Source organism: Sceloporus occidentalis, unplaced genomic scaffold, assembly GCF_023333645.1.
Source record: "Sceloporus occidentalis isolate IW3139 unplaced genomic scaffold, rSceOcc1.0.p SCAF_178, whole genome shotgun sequence".
Classification (NCBI taxonomy): domain Eukaryota; kingdom Metazoa; phylum Chordata; class Lepidosauria; order Squamata; family Phrynosomatidae; genus Sceloporus; species Sceloporus occidentalis.
The window spans coordinates 794457-800456 of NW_028317158.1; positions in this window are offsets into that span (position 1 = coordinate 794457).

Sequence of the window (6000 nt, forward strand, 5' to 3'; positions counted from 1 at the left end):
CCTTTTTGGGCAACAAATCCCTGATGCCCCTTTTTCCTCCCCGGATGCCCCTCTTTTCTAAGAGGCCAGAGTGTTTGCTGGGTATGAGGGTATCACAGATTTCTACAGCCATAAAAGCCTCGATAATGTGTATAGAAACTGCAGGAAATGTTTTTGGTTTTTTTTAACAGATCTAGAGTTATTCAACACAATTTTTTTTTTACATGGAACACTGAAAATGGTCACAGTGCAGCCGGATCCAGCAGTGGCTAGGATTTTGGGAGGTTAAGCGGGTTGCCCTTTTGGTCTCCTGACTCTCTTTGAAGACTTCTGTAGTCCCCTGGGCCTTTTGGCCAAGCCGCAAAGAAAGGGTTTCCATTTTGGCCCAAAAGGTGAAGATTTGGGGGTTGCACCTACTGGGCACAGTTTACTTTTTTTCTTCACTCCAATACCTGCCAATAAGTCCCAACGTGAAAAGTCCTTAAGAAGTGATCTGACAAACAGCAGAGCTGTCATTCAGCTGCTTTTGCCACAGGGCAAAAGTGGAATGGCCGGGGGGCCCCAACTGTCTCATGGGGCTTACTTACAGCTGCCCCTTTTACCACTCACGGTCTTTCTATGCCCTGGTTAACCCTTTGTGTGTCAGAGTATAAAAGGAGGTGGAAAAGCGGCAGGGAACAGACAGTGGCTAAAACTTGGAGAAGTGTTTCTACCTCCCCCTGCATCAAGTGGTTTGTTCCATAATGATGAGGATTGATTGCACCTCTCCCTGTCTCGCATGGTTTGTTCCACAATGCTGAGGATAGATTCCACCTACCCCTGCCTAAAATGGTCTGCTCCATAATCCTGAGGATAGACTACACCTACCCCTGCCTCTAATGGTGTGTTCCTTAACTATATCTTGTGTGCTGTTTTGGCGGGCTGTGTTTAATAGGATGGCTGTGTGTTAAATTGTTTGCCGCAGATGAGGGAGGGCAATATACCGCGTGAATAAGCAGGAATCGGGGGGGGGGGGGTGGAACAGTGGGGTGTTGTGTGGCGTTAAGTCAGCCTTTGTAGGGAATCCTATTAATACCTCAGCACGGGGATCTGCTAGTTGCTGATACCCTAATTATTCCAGGATCCGTGTCTGCTTTGGGCATGTGTGTATAAAAGGGGTAGCATTCCTAAATGCCCCTCCAGCTCTAATACTTATGTAAAGCATTAAAACCACGCATCTGCACCACTGAACACCACCCTATTACTGCAGGTTACTAAAATATACATGAACTGAAGTGGCTGGAGCTGCTGGAAGCTTAGTGATTTTTGGAAGCCATTGTGTGTGTTCAGGAGGCCCTGTATACACATGCCCTATATGTGATCGTATGTGCATGTATTGCAAAATGCACAGCTATTAACGGGGCCATCGGATCTTTACACAGGCCCTATTAGAATCAAAGGGAGACTTGCCAGCTTAGCGTTCGGGTTAACTAAATGCATTAGTTAAAGCCTAGCGGTGTAATTGTTTCAGAAATAATTGGTTTAAAAGGTAACCCTGTGGAAGCAGATAATGGGTTTGGCAGAGACGGCCTGAGTACAGTTTAAGTGGGATATAATAAAAACTTCCCTTTTATGACGCGTGCCTTCAGTACGTCTGCTTCTCATAAATACCCGATTCAAAATGCTCTTGCCAGTTATAAATCTAGTTGCGTTGTAGATAAGTTTCTGGTACAGTATTCAGAAGGCTCACTCAGCTGCTTTCATGGAAAACAAGGACATCTCTAACATAATTGCAAAAGGGTTTCTAACCATCAGCCTTTTAAACTTGGATCAGCGAATACAACATGCCATTGGGACACAGGAGTGATGGGAGTGATAAAGGGCCGTTGGGACATAGGAGTGATAAAGGGCTGTTGGGACACAGGAGTGATGGGAGTGATAAAGGGCTGTTGGAACACAGGAGTGATGGGAGTGATAAAGGGCTGTTGGGACACAGGAGTGATAAAGGGCCTATGTACGCAGTTTCCCACTACAATAGTAACTTACAACATTAATTACTGCAGTTTTTGTGGTCCATTTAGTGTTTTAATGGACACAATTTTCTTTTACACTAAATTTTTGTGACCCCAAACTTTAGAACAGTGGTTTTTCATAGTTACCAAGTTTCCCAGGACAATCCCCACAGTCACAAACAAGGGATTTTTTTTGTGTGCATCACAACCCACTACCATGTTAATCATTTAGAAATTGGTAGTAGCAAAAATGTACTTTAACCCTGAAGTTATCAATGACTAATCTGCAGCGGGATCCTGCTAATTGCAATTGAAAAATCCCCAGGATCTTCATTCAATTTCATGGAAAGCATATTCCCTTTTTTTTCAGACCAACATAAAATTTTATAATCATTTGGCCGGTCTAGTCTACCCCTGAGAAATGTCATGCATTCTAAGTGATTATACTTTTAGCGCTACTGATTTTGTTTAAGCAATTTTTTAGATCTTATTTATACTTTATAACAAATGGCTAGATTAAAAGGATAATCGTGCCTGGTTTTAACTTGATATTGGATTTAAAAAAATGTAGAAAAATTATTTTAAACCAGTTGCCCCATAATGATTTGAGGGAGCTGCATATTGGCCATTTGTATGTTTTCACTTGATTCGAATAACTGAGTCTTGTTTACCCAGCGAGACCAATGAAACTATGATGTAACAGACTTCATTAGCATTGCCATAAAGCATCAGCTCAGTGTGGTGTTTGAGCTGGGAAAGTCACCCAAAATATCACATGACTGATGGCAATGGCTCCTCCAAGTCTGTAGATAAAGGGAGTTGGAGAAAAGAGAACCAAGTTTTAGTCAATGTTGTATAAAGTGCTGGGGGGGGGGCGGTTAGTGTTAACCGTGCTGGGGGTCATGCTCAATATTTTTCTCTGAATGGGACTTACTCTTTAGGAGGTTTGGTATTAAGCCAAATTTCTATTTGTCAATTTTTCATTTTGAAAGCAGCAGACATTGAGATGTACTGTAAATACTTAGATTGTTCTGCTTTCACAAAAAAATAGAAATCACTTGTCTAATGGGAACAAGATGACATTTGTGAGTAATATGCCAACAATATGAAAAAATGCCACAAAACAGTCTATTTTGTTTAATCATCCATCTCTCAGGAACTATCTGATTTCAAAATCCATTGAATAAGCTACACATATTGTATAGATGTCTCCATAGTTTACAAAACTGTCAAAATTCCTGGGAAGGGATGGAGATTAATGTACACGATGCATAGTATTAACTTTCATACTGTGGCTTGATGGCTCCACATAGACAAAAAAAATGTAATCTTTAATACATTGACAGATGGAAATACAGCTGCTGCTAGAGATGGACTTTCAAGTCTCCATTTATTTAAACAAAGTCAATTTCAATTTAGATAAAACAACAAAGCAAGCATCTTTCACAATTTCACATTCAATATATAAAACTTCCGATATATTTACCAATGACACTTTTTTTTGTCAGATTATCGTTATTCAGAATTCTGCCCTTTCTATGCTTGCAGATTTTAGTTGGAGTGGTTAGTTTTTGAAGCCTAACTGCTGCACATGATTCAGTATATATAAAGAAAGCACAATATCAATAAATTGCTAAACTGGGATTTTTACCCTTTGGGGGGGGAATTGGCCTAAAGGAGTTATTTTGAAGCAGTTTTTTTTTTTTTTGTTTTTTTGACTCATGGTGTGATATTTGTAATACCAAGTAAGTTATGTCTTAGAAAATAACAAAATTGGCAAAGATTTACCAGTAGGACCCATGCCTTTTTATCATAGAAGGATCAAAACAGGGACAACCTATGGTAGAAACTCCTAACCTTCACTGGGACAGTGTAGGCAACCAAGCGATTTAGGAAATAGTCTTTTCCAACCAAGAGAAAAAAAAAATATATCTATTGTCAGGCTAGATTGTCCCAACAATATTGTTTAAACCAGTAGTTAGAATGTTTAATCGAAAGTAATTAAAGTCCTCCTCTACCCAGAATTTTCAACGCACCAAGTTAGAGGAAACTTGGCCTTTGCTGGTATCTTTTTCTAAGGCCAAGTCACCGTTATGTCCTCTTAGACCACAGATGACTTCCTTGATAGCAAATGCCATCTCCAAGGAAGACATTAGATTAAGTCACAGCACAGGCCTGACACGATTCGAAATGGAGTAATGCAGTTTCAAGGGAGATCTGCAATTTTCTGTTCTGTCTGCCTCAGACTACAAGCTTTATTTTGCTGGATATAATAGATTTACTGATAAGATTTATGTCTGAATGCTATTCGCTGAAATGCCCAAGGATGACTGTTTGGAAGAGATTTGCAGTGAATTTAATAAAGAATGGTCTTTATTTACTCTAGATTCCTCTAGATTGTAAGCTTGTTTGAGCCCTCCTTACCCCTTGTTTGTGTCGAACTGTTATGTACTAGTTATGTCCTGTTTACCTGTTGCACAGCGCTGTGGAATATGATGGAGCTATATAAAACAAGTAGTGATATCTTGAGCTGGATTAATATTTTTAATAACATTTGGGGTTTATTCACTAAACAGCTTTAGTTGAGTATTTAGATTCATCCCTCAAAATGCAGAGAGGAGTCTTAGGGGGGAAAAAACGTATTCTACACTCAGTTTAATAAGTTCCCACCTTTCTCATGGAAATTCTGCGACTCTAAGCATTAGATTGTTTTGGGGGTAACAAAAGAGCTCTAATTGTACAGTTACCTTTATTCAAGCAGGTGTTTCAGCTGTGATATAGCAGTGAGAATAGCAATAATTGGCATATCCATATTACAGGATAAAGTAGTAAGCTCCAGACTCTTAACTGGAAAATATGACCACTTACTAAAATTTTAGATGAAAACCCTGAGCGCAGGGCAAGTTCGGTTCCCACGAATAGATAATTTAGATGTAAAACAGTATTATGCCAATAAACTCTGGAAATAAGTCTCCAATATTCTTTCTTCCTAAATTTCGAAGAGGTAGCTTATTGCTCTTGCAGATTGACAGGACCGGGACTTGGGTCCCCTTTACCATCGGCAGTCCAGCGTTAATTCAGTGTCACAATGAGATGTTTCGATGCCATTCCATTTTATGTATCTTGTAGAATCTACAGGGAGCTCATGGATTTCCTCATTACAGAAGCAATGTTACAGTACACTTATTTTTTGTAATTAATGTTACATTGCTGATTTATGCAATGCACTAAGTTTTTTTTATAAAGTATGTAATATATATTTTGGCATTGTTTAGTACAGTAAAAGTGCCAGCTTGAGCCCTTCTCAAAGGGCGAACCCAGTACAAGACGGAAACCCTCAGGAATTAGAAGACATTTCTTGGTCATGCTTACCATAATTAACTTAATTTATTAATATTTAGCTTGCGTGAGGTTTGTGTTGATTTCATGTCCTGAAGTTCTCTTCCTTCTTTCTCTACCCTTACAAAAGCTGAACGTTGATTCACAACATACAAATTGTAAGCTCGTGAGCAGCAAAGGCGTCACAGGGAGGGCTACTGCCCTCCTAGATTATTCCTTGCCCCCCCACTGAATTTAGAACCCCCAAGCTGCAGGACCAAATGGCATAGTGCTATCTAAATGCATGGGCATGCGGGGGGCCAGCGGTGAATCACATAGCTGCCAGCTTTTGAAAGCTTGTCTTACGTATTACCTTTTTTTATTGGTTTAACATCATTGCATACTGCAATACTTTGGCATCTTGGCATATATATATATTTTCAGTGATATGATCTAGTGGTATCTTGTGGGCCCCCCAATATATTGTTCCTAGAGTCGCCACTGGCAAGCAGGACCCTCTTTACCTAATGTATGGGCTTGTCTTCTGTCGATTCTAGTTTTGTCGGACCCTTTGAATGTATGGACTGCTGGAATTGTTGGTTCCGTATGAACAGAATGGCTTAGGGTAATCGTCCAGATTAAGGTTGCTGCTCCCTTGACAGACATAGGAAAATTATTTTAATTTCAGGATATTTAACTAAATCTCTAAACT